The following is an 18,381-nucleotide window of genomic DNA, read 5'->3' on the forward strand; positions in this document are numbered from 1 at the left end:
GTCGTGGGAGGGGTCGTGATGGAACTCAACAACAGTAGAGTCAAGCTCCACAACAACCCCAACAATATTGGACCCCACCTCCTGGATATGGACAGCAGCAACAGTACCCTCAACAACAATGAGCTGCTGCCCCTTTTCCTTACCCACAACAGCAGCAGTGTAATACCCCGTATTTTAAACCCATTTAATTATATAGTAATCAAATTTATTAATTATGTCCAATCTCTTTCCAAAGTATTTTAAATAATATATAAATATGTTTTTAGATAATATAATAGTATTATTTAACTTGTCAATATATAATTTTACGAAATAATAATTACATTTATAAAATATTTTATATTTATACGTATGAGTTAAACCGAAAATGTAATACTCGAAAATCATACTTTTACGTTGAGTATTTCTTTGCTCCAAGTCAAAGGACCCAAGTCCATTTCTTACTCCTAGAGCATGACCAAAGTCATAAACTTCTTCTACAAGATTAAATACTTGGCCCCCAAGTTGATTGACATCATACATGATGTCAATAGAGTTCTCAAACTCTATAAATAGAACCAAAGTTTAGCCATTTTAAGTCAAAAACCTCTTAAGCTCCATCCTTCTTTCTTCTTTCTTCCTCCTATTTTCGTACTACTTCATCCCGTATATGTTCCAGGCCATTTTTCAGCCACTTTTGATCATTTTTAGCCTTTTGCTGTTTGACACAAAGTTGTTCCTCTCGAAAAATACTTGAGGTTAGGGTTAAAAATCACCCAATTCGGAGTTATAAACTATGAGATATGGCCTCTGCAAAATCTGACACCTTTTCAACGTGAACCTTCTCGTGAGCTTCGTTACTTTAGATTGTTTTGCGGTTAGTCTTCTAAAACTAATATATATTTCTAATTCATGATTTTTATAAGGTTTTATATTTGTTTTATTTAAAATACTCCATATAATGTTTATTTAGGAGATAGTTCATGGTAGTAAATCTAAGTGGAATAGTTGTAAAGAGTCAAGATAATTGTTCATGCACAACTAGTCTAGGGTCGTTATTTAATGGCTTGGTGTTCATGGGTTGAAGGGTTTTTAATTAGGATTATTGGTTCCTTGTAGGGGGAATTTCAAGTTCGAAATTAAAGAACTTTGTGTTTGTTGCAAAAGATCAAGGTACGTACTCGTGGCTAGATCTTTAAATATGCGACTTTATACAAATGTGTTTTGTGTTTGAATGATGAACTATGTTTGAATGTTGAACAAAGATTTATGAATGTTTATGAAATAAATATTGTGGAATGTTTTATTGTTTGATATTTGGAAATAATTACAATGTTCTAAAAAGTTGTTTATACACATACTTGAATTCAAAATTCATTTTAAAGAACAAATGTTGTTGAAATCCCATATATGGGAATTGAAAGGTTGATTTATCAAAGATATATATTGGATTTTTATGACTCCCACTGTGCGGAGATAAAATTGAAGATTATGGGCTATGTATGACCTAGTTTTTCCCCTTGATAGCACTATGTAAGGAGTTACTAGCTTGGGGGGTGTGCACACTTAGGTAGAAAAATGATTTGTGAAATGAGGATTGAATCCATGCTTTATCCAAAACTATTTTTGGAAATATATTGATTTCGGAAATTGATATGTTTTAATATGAGAATTTCTATTCACGAGTGGTTTGAATCAATTGTGATTGATTAAAGTCGAAACTTTCGAAAGCATGTTTAATTAACTAAATTAATTTTACATGTCTAGCATTTGTATGTACTTAGCATTTTGGCTAATACGTATTTCTCCTTTGTTTTGGCTTGGCCCTACTTATCATTAATGATAAGTAGATAGGTGATGGCGATCAAAAGACGTGAATTAAGTGCTGCATTGGGGACGATGGGCGGTGATCACCTAGTTAAATGTAGTAGACATAGTATAAGTGTTTTAGTTACTACAAAAGTGTATCAAAACTATTACCATTATTATTAATAAAGGATAAGTATTTTTCTTCCGCTGCAAGTCTCTGTTAAGCCTTACGTCACGTGGCGGTAATATCCCTAATTTACTCTCTAAATCATGTTTTGTAATAATTATTATTGAAGAGTAATTTGGGGGTGTTACAAGCAGTCACGGCCCATTGGCCAACCTCCTAGAGCAGCCTACATGGTCCAGCAACAATACCCAAGTTCCTTTTATTCGGGTTATCCACCTGCACAGTACGGGCCGCCAATGACTGCTACAAAGTTGGGTAACTCTTTTGGCACCATGAGCCTTCCGCAAGACAACTCTTGGTATGTGGATTTCGGTGCGACATCTCATATGACCAACAATCCAGGTACTCTCATGCTTCTTTTTAATTTGAGCACAAACAACCATATTTTAGTTGGTAATGGTCATCGCATTCCGGTTACAGGTTATGGTCATACTACCTTACCTCACCCCAAACCCCCTCTTGCACTTCGTGATGTTTTATTAGCACCTCAAATCGTTAAAAATGTCATCTCTGTTAGAAAATTCACTTCCGATAATTCTGTATCTATTGAGTTTGACCCTTATGGTTTTTCTGTGAAGGATCTTCGTACGGGGAAAGTACTAACGAGGTGTAATAGTTCGGAGGATCTTTATCCAGTCACAACCACTACCAATCCATCTATATGTCTTGCCACTACACTCACTGCAGCTGCCTCACCCTCTTGGCATGATCGTCTAGGACATTCAGGAGACTCAGCTTTAAGCTTTCTTAGGTCTAGAAATTTAATCACTTGTAATAAGGAGCATAACTCTATTTTTTGTGTTTCACGTCAATTAGGAAAACATGTTCGTTTACCTTTTTATGATTCAAATAGTACTACTTCTACAGCTTTTGAAATAATTCATGCCGATTTATGGACATCTCCTATTCGTAGTACTAATGGTCATAAATATTATTTGGTGTTATTGGATGATTTCACTCACTTCGTATGGACTATCCCACTTAAATTCAAATCCCAAGCTTTCCAATTTTTTTTTGAATTTTAGACAATATGTTGCCACTCAATTCGAACGACCTATAAAATCTTTTCAAAGTGATCATGGTAAAGAGTTTGACAATGATCCGTTCAAATTGTTTTGTGCCAAAAATGGTTTAGTCTTTCGATTTTTTTGTCCACACGCCTCATCTCAAAATGGAAAGGCCGAACGTATGATTCGTACTTTAAACAATGTTTCTCGCACTCTTCTCATTCATGCCTCACTCCCTCCTTCCTATTGGGTTCATTCCCTTGAAACAGCAACCTACCTTCTCAATATCTTACCCACAAAATCTCTTTCTGATAGTACTCCCGCTTAAGCTTTGTTTCGGGTAACACCCTCTTATGATCATATTCGGGTATTTGGTTGTCTATGTTTTCCTAATCTTTCGGCTACGGCCCCTCACAAGTTAGCTCCAAGATCCACCCCATGTGTCTTTTTGGGATATCCCGCAAACCATAGGGGTTACAAGTGTCTTGATCTTTCCACAAATAAGATAATTATTTCTCGACATGTAACGTTCGATTAGTCAACCTTTCCTTTTCATAATCTTGCTACTTTTCGAACTACTGATTACAACTTTCTTGATAATAATGATCCTAGCCCATTACTCTCCCCACTTTGGCAACATCACATGCCAAATAGCCCAAACCATGGAGTGCAAACCCAACCTCAAGTGCATATGGGCCCAACCATCCTAAATCAGCCCATTACACCCACTACTCCCCCTCATTTTCACGTGAATCAGGGGAGTTCGCAGCAAGGCTGCGATATGGGCTCCACACCCACGGCCCACCCGCAACCCACTCTGCTCATTTCGCCTTGTAGGGTTGCTGGGCCTCTATCCCCTTCATCAGGCCCGCACTCCTCCCCTTCTTCCTCTGGGCCTTCCTCTAATGCACAGTCCACTACTCCAACCTATACTCCCCTCCCTTTGCGTGGCTTGCAACCCATATAACCAACTCGACCTCCACCCCCTTCCCCACCCATTACTCGTAGTCAACGGGGTATCTTCAAGCCTAACCCAAAATATTCTTTGAACTTGTCTGTCAATACCTTGGGTCTCCTTCATCAAAAATCACCTCTTCTAAGTCTTATAAACAAGCCTTAAATGACCAAAATTGGAATGTGACGATGAATGATGAGTTCAGTGCTTTAATTAAAACAGGAACATGGGAGTTGGTGGCTAGGCCTACGGGGGTGAATATTGTTAATTGTATGTGGCTCTTTAAACACAAATACAATTTTAATGGTGACCTTGAAAGGCACAAAGCTCGTCTTGTATGTGATGGCAGGTCGCAGGAAGTTGGTGTGGATTGTGATGAGACATTCAGTCCGGTAGTTAAACCGGCCACTATTCGCACTGTTCTTAGTTTAGCTATGGCTAAAAAGTGGTCGATACATCAATTAGATATCAAAAATGCCTTTTTACATGGTGATTTGCAGGAAACTGTTTAAATGCATCAACCTCCGGGTTTTGTTGATCGGAGGGCTCCCACTCATGTTTTCCGGCTCCGCAAGGCTCTCTATGGTCTGAAACAAGCACCCAGAGCTTGGTACCAACGTTTTGCGAATTTTCTCATCAAATTGGGTTTTGTCATTGCCAAGTGTGACAACTCTCTTTTTACTTTCCGGCAGGGTGATGATATGGCATATTTGCTCTTATATGTTGATGATATTATTTTAGCTACCTCATTTGACAGGTTGCGTGCAGGGATTATATCTCAGTTGCAAACTGAGTTCCCCATGACTGACTTGGGTTCATTAAGTTATTTTTTAGGGATTGCGGTGACCCGTACTCCCTCTTATTTGCTACTTTCACAGGAAAAGTATGCACAGGAGATCTTAGAGTGTGCAGGTATGGGCTCTTGTAAGCCTGCAGCTACTCCAATTGACACTAAGTCCAAACTTAGTGCAGATGCAGGACCACCTTTTCGGGATCCTACTTTGTATCGCAGTTTAACAGGTGCTCTTCAGTATCTCACTTTCAACCGGCCAGATATTGCCTATGTGGTACAACAGGTGTGTCTATTTATGCATGATCCTCGGGAACCTCATTATGAGGCTTTGAAACGCATTCGGCGTTATGTTCAGGGTACCATTGCTCACGGCTTACATCTATATCCGACTGTTTCTCATCGACTGATTACTTACACTGACGCTGAATGGGGAGGTTGTCCCGATACCCGACGTTCCACTTTGGGCTATTGTTGTTTCCTTGGGAACAACCTTGTTTCTTGGTCATCTAAGTGTCAACATTCTTTGTCTAAGTCAAGTGCAGAAGCAGAATAACGAGGCGTCACAAATGTTGTCTTTGAGGCGTGTTGGCTTTGTAATCTCTTACTTGAGCTACATTGCCCTCTACGACAGACTACTATTGTTTATTGTGATAATGTCAGTGCTATCTATCTTTCTGGCAACCCGGTACAACACCAGCGCACCAAACATGTGGAGATGGATATTCACTTTGTTCGAGAAAAGGTTGCTTTGGGGCAAGTTCGGGTTCAACATGTTCCTTTTAGATATCAGTTTGTGGACATTTTCACCAAAGGCCTACCACGAGAATTATTTCTGGGTTTTAGGTCCAGTCTTAGCGTACGACCTCCTCCCGCTACGACTGCGGGGGTGTGATAGATATTATATTTATGATAATATTTGTTGCAGATTAGGATAGATTTGGTGTATATTTTGTATTGATAGATATTATATTTATGATAATATATGTCGCAGATTAGGATAGATTTGGTGTATATTTGGTATTGATAGATATTATATTTATGATAATATTTGTCGTGATTAGGATAGATTTGGTGTATATTTTGTATCCTTATCGTACTAGCTTTCCTAATGTGATTAGAACTAGGATTGTATACTTTATATATTGATCAATGATACACACTCCAAATTGAGAAGTTTTCCCGAAATCTAACAATGTGTTTGTTGTTGCTCTTCATGATCTTCAATTGCTCCAGTTGCTATGTTATAGAGATCGTGGGCGGTTCCTTGATCTTCAATCATTCGGTTAACTTCCTTTCCCGCTTTTTGTAACTTTTGATTTCAAACTCTGTGCTCGACTTTTTACTTCCAACGCGCCTCTTGTACTTGATAATCCTTTTAATCTCTTCTTGAACGGTTTATTTAACTTTCTCAACTGCTTGTTTAACTCCCTTCAATATCTGGCGTTTGACAATTGTCTAACTCCATTATTAATTTCTTATGTTATGGGCTTAAACTTCTAGCGCTGCTGGATTGTTAGGCAGTGGGCTGGCCCATATATCTAATTTATAAAAAAATTGAGTTTGATGGGGTGCTACCAAAATGACCCAAATCAAAGAGAAATAATGCAAGATATAAGGGAATTAAAAGTTGAACTTGTGGTCCAAGCAAAAATATAAGCAGTATAACTGTATTACTGCATATCTATATAAAGTACTTGTATATATTCCTCTCTGAAAAAAAAAAAAAAAAAAAAAAACTTGTATACATAAAGTGTTAATTTTTTTTTTTTTTTTTTTGAAAGACATAAAAATGTTAAATTAATAGTATGGGGATTCCCTTACTCAGGTTTAACTATGGGAGGCTCCGAAATAATAATAATAATAATAATAATAATAATAATAATAATAATAATAATAATTTAAGGTTTCTACTTTCTAGTGTTTAGTGTTTTACACCTGATCAAGAGTTATACAACAATTTACACGCCACACTTTGTTAGGGGTGCAAAAAGTTGTTAAAGGACTAAATATCTCGTTTTTTGGTTATACCTGTAGGGACACCATAACAAACAGGTGCAGCCCCAATCAAGAATGGAAGTTTACATGCTTTTCGGGCTTGGCTGGCAAAATATCCAGCCCTTAACTTGTGTTTGAAACAATATGCACCTACATCTGGCATTGGATCAACTATTTTCTTCTTTCCTCAGCCTTTCTTAGTGTTTCTTTTCCTTTCTTTCACAGTCATGGACTTAATTTCTTCGGCTAATAAACTGCATTGGATGCAGCCTGTGGAAGACATTGATCGTTCTTCCAGAAAAGATTTAAGCATAGCTTTGGCAAAACGGTCAATGTCCAAGTCTGTCACTTCCCATAGGTTGGCAACCACAATAGGAGCGTCAGCTAACAAATAGGAGAGAGAAGTACCAACTGGAGCATAACATCCATTTAGGTTCAAAGATCCGCTGCTACATCCCATAAGAAGCATAGCAGCACAACTCTCCAGTTTTTGAATTTTTTCTCTGGGAATATATTGCGCCCCTGCGTAATCAAAAAGAGCAGAATAGTGAGTCCATTTGAAGGGAATAGTCAAAATAGTAACTAAAATTAAACATATTATTGCAGCATGATAATGTAAACACAAGGGACACACCACTTCCATGGCCAAAATATAGAAAGAGATCGCGGTTTTCTAAAGCTGAACCCAAATCTTCTGTTGATGGAACTATTCCAGCCATTCCCTGAAAAGGAAATATATCAAAAGAATAATTATAATAATAATAATATAGAAAGAGAAAGAAAACATTGCAAAAAAAAAATCAAATGCTCATCTAATGGACAATATAAACAGTGCATAATAAAGGTTTCCTATGTCATTGTGCACATGATGATAATGGAGCACAAATACAATTTCAACTTATATTTGAACTTTTGGTGTCAAATCATTTTTGCACTGCCTTACAGTCTTTTATCATCATTTAGCCACTGTAGAAGCAACAAGACCTTACCTGCATGTTCTGATGTTTAAAGAACTCTTCAAATTCAGTTTGCGTGCGACTTAGGTCACCACTAGGATTCAATAAATAAAACGCATCCAACGGATCTATCAATGGGAATTTAGTAGCAATCCCGGCAGCTTCCTCTTGGACAGACCGCCTTTGCAAAGCCATGAAGATGCTGGTAACAGAAGGCATGCGGTACACTTCTTGCTCTCTCATGATAGGCATATTTTCCAAAGGCAACATCTGCAATTAGTTATTCTACATTAAACTTGGCTAGGAAAATAAGAAGGGTAACAACAGTTGTGAGATTCATCACCTTTAAGTATACCCAAAGGAAGTGCAATTTGATGCCACATAAAGGGAAAAATATGAAGCCATTTCAGGATAGAGTCGGATGATCACTAAGAGTTCATCAGTCAGTCAACAACTTAATTTCATCACCAGACCATATAGCAGGACAAAGGTAGAGATAGGGATATTTGAAGCTGTGCCTCAAGTCCAACCTACAATGATGCTGATACCTAACTAAACAGTTCACCATTGTCTATGACATCAAAATTTCCGGGGTTACAATTTGACCAAAGTTCCACAGCCACACATAAACCTAGCTACGATAACTACAGATAAAAGGCCAATCATTACAGATTCATAGGTTTACAAAGGGGAAACACAAACAAGATCATATGATGTCCATCGGGTTGGAGCCCGGAGGAGTGACATAATGAGACAAGTAAAATAGTCATTAATTTATCAGTAAATGGTTTAGAGCAGTAACAGACTGCTGCAACACAACAAACCGACTGAACTAAGGAATATCATCCCTCGTCATACTTTTGCTTTCACACCTGTATCTAATTATATGAGTAATATGAAGGATAGTAATCGTTTGAGAGCTTTGATAAACCATTGTTGGAGCTTGGAAAGTTGGAAGTGAACGTCAAATCTTTTCAGGTCAACTTAGAAGGAAAGGAGAAAAGGTGAGGCAGATTCTACAAGCCTCCTGTCTCATCAAGAGCCTAGAACAAAGAGAGAATTATTTTTAAGAATGCAGTCTTCAGTTAGGATCATTCAAATCAATATATGTTGCCAATATTGCAGTCTCAAGATTGGCACCTTTATTACTTTTCGTGTGGTCAATATGTCTCATTTTACATTTGCCTAAAATTGATTCTCATCGTAGCACAAGTATATCAGAAAAATCATATCTAGGATGCTTCTCTCATTTCCTGCCTTTTCCTTTTCTTGTTATTCTTCATATTGGTGAAGGAGCAACTTTGACACACTAGTCCCAAAATAGAGGAATACTGAAAGAGATGAAGGGTGAAGGAGGGCAGGATTGCAGGACACATAAATCGAATATGGGAGCGAATCCAAGTGTTCAATATGACATTTTAAAAGATTATAGGATGTGAGGACACTGGACACCATCCTAATTATGATATGGGGTAAGAGAATACTGCATATCTATAACGTATGCATAATTCTCACAAGGACAAAAAAAAAAAAAAAAAAAAAAGCCAATTAGAAAGCATAACTATCTTGTCCAAAATTACATAGTGTGCTACAAAAGGTTAAGCAGTATTATAGAAAGAATAAACTAAAGACCAACCTGAACATCGCTGTCTAGCACAAAAACAACAGGCTCCCTACGTGTGCAGTATTCTAGCTCAACCTTGTTAACTGCAGCAATGAGTGAATCCGATAGATAATCAACTGCATCATATGCCTTATCCAGTGAACTAGATCTTCCTCGATCACAATCTATGACACTACCAATGTAGCAACCTTTCTCAAGGAACAGCTTTGGGATTCTTGCCTTCTCCATATTTACAGACTTTATGCCTCCCATAACTACCTTTAAAATACTTTCGTTTGAATCCCATTTGCATTCATCTTTTTCTCTTTCATGCATGAACTCCTTCACGGCACAATTCAGTGAATCACCATCCAACCATCGGCCAAGAAGCATAAATTTCCATTGACCAAACCATGTTTCTTCTATCTCCCTGAAAAATTAATACCCAGGACAGAAGTAATGAGTGGACTGCTATTTACCAAATAAACTAAAAATAAGCTTTAGCGGGGTTGATGATGCTTCCAATAAAAGAAGTTAATAAGAACACACCGCAGCAGTTTTTGCAGGCGCTTATCAAGATTGTCTCTACAAGTCCACCATAATTTGCGGCTCCTTTCAGTGTGTTCTTCAGGAAAGCTTGAGCAAGATAAATAATTTCCTCGCAATAACGATTTAAATAATGGAGCTACATCATCAACCAGACTGTTACAGCCCCAGGGTGAGCACCACTCCTGTACAATCTTCTCACCAAAAGTTGAGCAGCTAGAACCAGTTTCTTCATCTGATTCATTGGAGAAAAGAAAAAAAACACAAACAAAACAAAAATCTGTAAATTGCACCTAAAATGATATACGAAGCCCTAAGGGCCACAATGCTACATATAAGGAGCAAAAATGGTAATATTTAATTAAGCCAATCATTTATTACACCGATCGACGCATAATTTTGGCATGCATTTCCAAATTTTTACCATCTTTGGAAATATATTAAATGCTTATATCAAGTTATATGTAATCATTACCCATAGTTTAATAGTTAATATTCCTATATAAACTTGAATTATATACTACCTCCGTTTTTTTTTTAGTTGACACGTTTTGACTTTAGCACTATTCACACACTATCCTTTGACCGTATTTTGTGATTTATACGTTAATATAAAATATAGTCATGTGGGGTCTTGTAAGATTCGTCACGGTATATATTTTCTAAATATCAACTTTTTATAATTTTTGCTTATCGGTAACCAAAGATATTAACGTTTGGATTTGTGCATTGGAAAATGTGATTAAAGAAACGTGTCAACTAAAAAGAAACGGAGGAAGTATAATTCTTAAGGAAGATGTTACCTTGAAGAACTTTACTCAGGGACAAAAGCAACACAGCAGGCTGACTATCAGCACTCAAATGGGACAATAGTATCCAACCGTGAACACCCGAGGGATAGCACATCAGGTCCTCAAGAAGGCCAGCATAAGAAGCCCCAAGTAAACTCATACATACAATTGTAGCACTGGGAAGATTTTCGAAAAACTTTGCCACATATGATTCTATCTCCTCAGTTGACTTAGGGACCATCCTGACATTAGACATTGCCACAACATATCATTAGTTTGGAAGGTCTAAAAAGAACTGAAATCAATCATCCATAAATTAGTGACCAGCACCTAAGCAACGTGCACATATCTTCTATCATGCTAGTCTCAACTGCAGCTTCATAACCCTGCATTAGTAACGATCAGATAACAATTTACTAAAACACAATACATCCAGCTAGAATGACAATTTGCAAAGCATAAGCCAGCTGGAAAATGTAATGCAATTATCCAAATGTAAGAAAGCACAAAATATAAGATACATATACCTCCTAGAAGTTTGTGTAACATATACTACTTACGTGCAATGCCCAACTGCCAAATATGTAGCACGTGCAGAAAGAAAAGCCTTCTACAACTGTGTAGTTTATTGATACTGAGAATACCTAACACAAAATTATCCATTTGCTTCTGATATGACTCTACCCCAACCACCAAAAACAAGTGAAAAAAAGATCAAAACCAAGGGGAACTAGATTTCCATATCCAAAAAGTGATATTTTTAAGCAAACCAAACCATTGTATCACATGTTTAAACCAATGACATATGATTCTATCCAAGCTTCTGTTTGCAAAAGAGAATTGTTTGTAGAAGACACAATAATGTTTCAAGTTAGGTCTTCCAAAGGAAAGAACTGAATTGTCAATTAAACACTTGCTACTTCATGTGGAATAGAACTCTGGTACCAAGGGTTCAATTCTATATGCTGCATGGCTAACCATAACAATGGAAAAGTGAGTAAAACTAAAAATGCACCACTGAAGCATCATTACAAATTGTTAGTTGACAGTAGGTTTTAAGTTTTTAACATTTGAACACCTGTAATATAATTGATTAGTAACACCAAGAATAATATTTCTTTTAGAAAAAAAACAAACAAGCATACCTTATTTTTTGATACCATCTGAGATCTATGCTTCACTGAAATAGCTGAAAGGAGCTGTAAATTGTGATGGACGCCAACTGAGGCTTGATGAAAATAAGCAGCCCAATAATTTTCAGAAAGCCCTTTGCAAGGAGAAAGAGAAGGCAAATTCTTTCTTGAAGCAGAAACCACATGAATCAAAGCAAGCAGCCTAGACACCTGTCATAGTAATTTTTACACCCAATTACACTAACAAAATTTCAATACCAGTATGCAAATAGATTTTAAAACTGTACATGTTTATATCCACTTGAAAGAAGAAAAGCCCCTTTACCAGCTTGCAAAGATCAGACTAGAAAGCCAAGATCATGCTCCAATCATGATTCTTATAATAAGACTTAAAAACATCCCCTAATATTATACTCTTACAACTCTACCAACATCCTCTATACACCCCCTCCACACTATCTTTCATGAGTCAACACCAGTGGGAAGGATGCAAGGGTGACAAATGGAGATGATTGCCATTAGCTAATACATAAGATCAGAGGTATCTCGCATGGGATTTTGATGCCATGACGACAACTTCCGAGTTACGACACAGTTTGCATTGCAGTGAAGTTTAAGGCCTAGTATGCATCAAAATATTCACATGACATCAAGCTGCAGCATAAATAACTGGGGAGTAATCATTTTTGGTTATTCACTATTTGTATTAAAAAAATATTGAAATATGGATCAATGTCTTAAAGCCCCTGTTAGCGCCACCAGATTCAACACAACGAAACTAGGGTAGATATGAGTATACGAGTAATATGACCACCACTCGCTCCTAACAAAAAACATGTAATAGGCCAACGCGTTGTCTTGTTTGATGCCTTTTACACTAAAGCCACTAGAAACAAAGCCAATAGATATCCACAAAAATATTATAAAAATTATAAAATAAAAAAAAAAAATTAGAAATAAAAATATATACTCCCTCCGTGTTTTTTTAAGTGTTACACTTTCCATTTCCGGCCGTGTTTTTTTAAGTGTTACACTTCCTTTTTTGGCAAAAAGCTACATTAAAATATTATATCTCTCTCCTCTCATGGTCCCCACCCAAACCCACTACTACTTTTTTATTATATATTTCCTCTCACATTCATTACTTTTCAATAAACTATTAACCCCACTATCTTTCTTTTACAATTTTTTAATACTCCAACTACCTCACTTACCTCTTATTTTATTAAAGTCAATTAAATTGCCTAAAAATATGTGCCGGTCAAAGTGTAATACTTAAAAAAACACGGAAGGAGTATATATATATATATATATATATATATATATATATATATATATATATATATATATATATATATATTAAAAAAAATAATGAAAAAAAATAATGAAAAAAAAATAATAAAAAAAAAAAGAAACAGATCTTGAACTTAACTTTCTAAAAATTTTGATAAGAGCATATTCAAAATTTGAAAAGTTCAAACAGGAGCTACAGATACATAACACTTATATACTAGAAGAAAAATAAAGAAAATTAAATAACACTCCATGCTAACTTAAACTTCCTGATACTAGCTAATCTCCACTGAGGACACTAGACATGTTATTTTAGTTTTAAAAAAGGATAAGGCTCCCAGACTTCAGCTCTCCTATTTTGCCTAGTCTCTTGAAAAATGGAAGATGCAAAAACAAAAGAATTCTACTTGAAATTTGGAATCTTCATGTCCAAATCACTGCAGCAGCTCCACAACAATTCAGGCTACGACAAGCCTCCCGTACAGCCACTACAATCCATCACGTGTATCCCACTACAAAGTCAGCATCATCACATATTCACATGTATTCTTTGACTTTTGTTCGCAATCTAAACAATTACTCATTCGTCCCGCAAAACAAATGTCCACCATTCTTTATTCAGATACAGTAGTTTAAAATGATTTCGTTATTCTATACAATTCCCATATTACCCTTTTTCCACCAAAAAGCAACTAATTTGTCACATGATGGATTCAAAACAACAAAATTCAAAAGTGGAGACAAGTTCAGAAGATTTTATCTTAAGTTCATAAAATGTCAAAAGTGGATTATATTACCAAGACTAAGGGAGTACAAATATCAATCAGACCCACAACAACACTATCAAAGCCTTAATCCCAAAAGACAGGATTGGCTACATGAACCAAAAGTTTATCTCTAAGTGGTTCTCCATAAAGATCACCCCAATTCATTTCTACCTCGAGCTATATGCTTCCCACAAACCCAATTCTTCAATCATTTTAAACTACCTCCCATCCAAGTCATCTTTAGTCTCCCTTCACTTCTTCTAACATCCCCCCATATTCCCACCTCCACTTTCCTTATTCGACTTTCCTTATTTGTGCATCATGTGGTCATTGTCGCCCATGACCAAGCCAACATATCCCCCAAAGAATAACAACCCCTTCATTCCTTATTTGAAAAGAAAATCATATTACAAAATCATATGTTTTCTTCATATTTCATTTCCATTACATCCCCCACTTAATCTAATATCTAGTCAATTTCATTCTTAAGTTTAAAATATATAAAAACTAGAGTTTAAAATTTGTGACCACTGATATGTCAAAACTTACAATATTAATGTGGTTAAAATAATAATTGTTTGATTTCTTCTAGAAAGTACTCTCACTAAAGTTATTTTCAGTAAAACCTATACAGTTTAGAAGTGTTAAAATATACCTTGGAAATATTAAGCCCCCTTCATATAAACCATCGCGGGTGTCTCACGGTAATAGTTATATTGGCTACGATTTTCTTCTTAATATTAGGTTGTATGGAGTTGATGAAAAAAAAAAAAAAAAAAAAAAAAAAAAAAAAAAAAAAAAAAAAAGTGAGATTACATGATCAAAAAGAGAGAAATAAATGGACCACATGGCCATTTTAGGAAATGGAGCAAACTTTTTAGGGAAACCAAAATAGGAAAATGGAGCAACATTTGGGGACAAAGGGAGCAATGTTTTCTTGTCTTCTTAACTTCTTTTTCTTCTTTCATAAAATTCAGACCCACAATTGTCACTTTCTCTCCTTACAAGTTATAGTGAAAGTCTCACTTTTTTTCCTTATATATATCTCTCTCTTTCACTGAACCTTTTCCTACATTACAGTGAACTTTGCCTTGTCCATCAAGCATTTGGCAATGGACCAATCTTAGGTTAGTTTTGAATAAATTACTTAAAATCAAAAGACCCTATCTCGTATAAACTCTAGAATTCCAGTCGGAAATTTCTTACCTTAGACTACTTCCTTGGATGAGTGCAAAAGCTCTCCAAAATGACTCAAAAAAAGATTTCTCAAAACCCTAACATTTTGAAGAAATTTCTTAATTGTGGAAATGGATTGAGCTTTGGATTGGATATTTGACTTTGTTAAGGATGCTTTATAAAAGGCTAAAGTAAAAATTTTGGGGAATTAAAAGAAAGCAGGCCCCATCAGACGGAAAAAATAGATAGAGAACGCTAGTTGGTATGGATTAATCAGGTTTTGGTAAGGAAAAGGTAGTAAAATACAAAGTGTAATCACAATCAAGAACAAAACATCAGATATATTACAATATTCTTAGTCAATTTTGGATCTTGAAGACTTTGCCAATTCCAAGTACGCTAAACAAAAAGAAGGAAACCAATTAAATGGAAATAGCTACATCATTCCTATTTTAAATTAAAAAGAGGTTCAAACACAACATCTTCTACGTAACACAAGACATACGTTATATCTAATGACTTCGTACATATATCACTCTAATAGGCACAAGAGCCAAAAATGTCAAAACCCAAAATATTTAAACATATTGTTCTTATAATTAGGTTACGAAAGCAGACAAATGGCATCCATGAAACATGTTCTTGATTTCAAAAGACTTTTGCAAATGCTTTTCATGTTACAAAATATATACTTCTTCCGTTTCTTATTAGTTGCAACCGTTTGACTTTTGCACTATTCATGTACATCACTTTAATCATTTTTAGTACTCCCTCCGTTTTTTTTTTAAATGCACCACTTCCTATAATCGGACGTTTTTTTCTAAATGCAACACTTCCATCAATGGAAATACTCAACACTATTTTATTATATCTCTCTCCTCACATGGTCCCCACTTTTACCCCACTCACACTTTTTTAATATTTCCTTTCGCTCACATCCCTTACTTTTCCATAAACTATTCACCCATTATCACTTTTTTATCATTTTTTAATTCCCCAACAAACCCCGCACACAATTTTTTAACAAATTCAACTTAACCGCATAAAACTCTATGCCGGTCAAAGTGTTGCATTTAAAAAAAAAAACGGAGGGAGTATAAAAAGTAAGGAATAATATAGTCATGTGAGGTCTTGTTAGATTTGTCTCAATATATATTTCAATAAAATCAACTTTTTTCAATTTTTACTAATCTGAACTTGAAAATATTAATGCTATAAGTTTTGCATTGGCAAACGTGAAAGTCAAACGGTTGAACCAAATAAGAACCAGAGAAAGTATACACAACTGATAGGTCTTGTTAAACATAGGATCTCAAACCTAAATATGAGCATACAACAAAAAAAAAATGTCCTCTTTCCTATTGTTATTACAACTTTTTCTATGAATATCAAGTTCTAGACAATTGAGGCAACAATTGTCCGACAAGAACATATAAAGAAAACTTTGAAAGCAATTCAAAACTTCTCATAGATACAAAATAAAATACAAACAAATGCAAAAGGACCTTTAAATACAAAATTATAGTAATTTCTTATCCAAAGTTGTCAGCAAGAATTTTGTTCTTGTCACAAAATTGATGTTGATAAACACAAATCTCACAATTCATCTGGGACAACTGAACCTTCTCAGACTATTAAAAACATATGATACCGCAAAAAACCACAAAAAAAATTATGAATTGAACTTGCTTTATCTCCTAGTCATTAATTATATTCATCCATAACTATTAACCATATACTCATTATAACTTTAATGTTAAGTCAACTAACATAATCCAACACATTTCAGTCACCACAACTCTTGAGTCAACAAAATGATCACAAATGAAGTACGTTCAAACAGGATGGTTTGGAAACAAACCTTCTGAAATAGCACAGGAACCTCACGACTGAGAACAAAAGACAGCATTAGGAAGGAGACTACATGGGGCATTTGGATGCAGCACAACTCACTGCAACTGCTCCTGGAATAAGAAAGAAGAATGTATTACAAAGGACTGCAGTTGGTTACATAGAATATTAAAAAAATGCAGATACTTGTGCGTAAATAATAAGAAACATGAACAAAAGTAAAATCCTTAATGTGCAAACTTTGCAAAAGCCTACTTTAGTAGCCGATGACATGACCATTACCCTAAAAATTTCTAACCCTAAATTTGACACAGCTATGCATATCGTGCTACAGCTTTGCATGTCTTAAAAATAGCAAAAGATGGCAGGCAAGGCCAGATTGATACCATAGATCCTGAGACTAACTCAAAATGAGAAATAAATAATTTAAGAGCACCACTAGCTCAAACCCACCTCCTAGAGGACCTAGACAATTGGAAAAATTATACCCATATCAATTTCCTTTTGTACATAGCTATAGATAAACCAGGATCCAGAACACATTTAGCGAAGAAAATAGAAATAAGGAGTTAATTGATAAATATGTATAAGAGAAAGCTCAGAAAAAGGGTTATCAAACTCTTTCAGTTATTAAACAACCTTAAAAGGACCTTACCTGGTTTGTCTTAAAAATTGTGTGTTTAACTTTAAGTTAAGCTATAACTGACTCATAAGCTAGAGAAAATAGTTTTAATCACGAATTTTGCACTTCCATGTTAAGCTTGGATTAGACATCCAAACCTCTTCCTCCACCATAGTTTTTTCCGTGCCTCCTCTAGTGTGTCCTTAAACTAAAATAAATCAAACTACTTCTCTTTGCATTTAACAACATAAATTAATGATTTTCTATATCAATCATCAAAGACGAGAAGGGTTGAGCTATTTGTGCGACGTAGCATAGGATTTCCTTTCAGTAGGAAAAACTAAAGACTTCAGCTTGTGCACAACCCAAAAAAATGTTACTTTAACTAGGGTAGTACAATATGTCTCAAAGCCTCAGCTATACTGCAATAGAATGAATGAGAATAAACACTTTATTATTAGTTTATGTTAGCAGATTTACTCCAATAACGCAATATCATCAAAGTAGAAGCAAGAGGTAAAAGTTTAGAACTGCAGGTCATCCTTGCAAGACCGGCACCACCTATCGTCAGCTAAAAGTTTACCTTCCAAACAAGAGCTTGATTCTAACAAAAGAAGCAATTGCTTATACTGGCAGAAAATTGCATCATATAGCCCAACGTCCATCCTTAGAAAGTTCCACAAACTTGCCAAATCTTTATTATCTGATTTCCCATACCCAAATAAGCTGTCCACTTCCTTTCCAGGGTTCCAGTTTCAAAAAAAAAAAAAAAAAAACAAAATAAAAACAGGTTTACCTAGTTAAGGATTAGTTATAGCACTACTCCCAAAAGATTATCCAAAACCTCACCAAGTCAGAAATGCAGTTCTTATTGGAATTACAAGAAAAGGCCAGCCTACATTATAGAAATGGGGATTG

At 35.6% G+C, this 18,381-nt stretch overlaps 1 pseudogene; it reads right to left on the reverse strand.

Annotated features, from left to right (window-relative positions):
- Positions 1–6,643: 6,643 nt before the first annotated feature.
- LOC145571384 (uncharacterized) overlaps positions 6,644–18,381 on the reverse strand; it is a 30,241-nt pseudogene continuing 18,503 nt past the window's right edge.

The sequence above is a fragment of the Chenopodium album genome, chromosome 12, assembly GCF_948465745.1.
Source record: "Chenopodium album chromosome 12, dcCheAlbu1.1, whole genome shotgun sequence".
Taxonomy (NCBI): Eukaryota; Viridiplantae; Streptophyta; class Magnoliopsida; order Caryophyllales; family Amaranthaceae; genus Chenopodium; species Chenopodium album.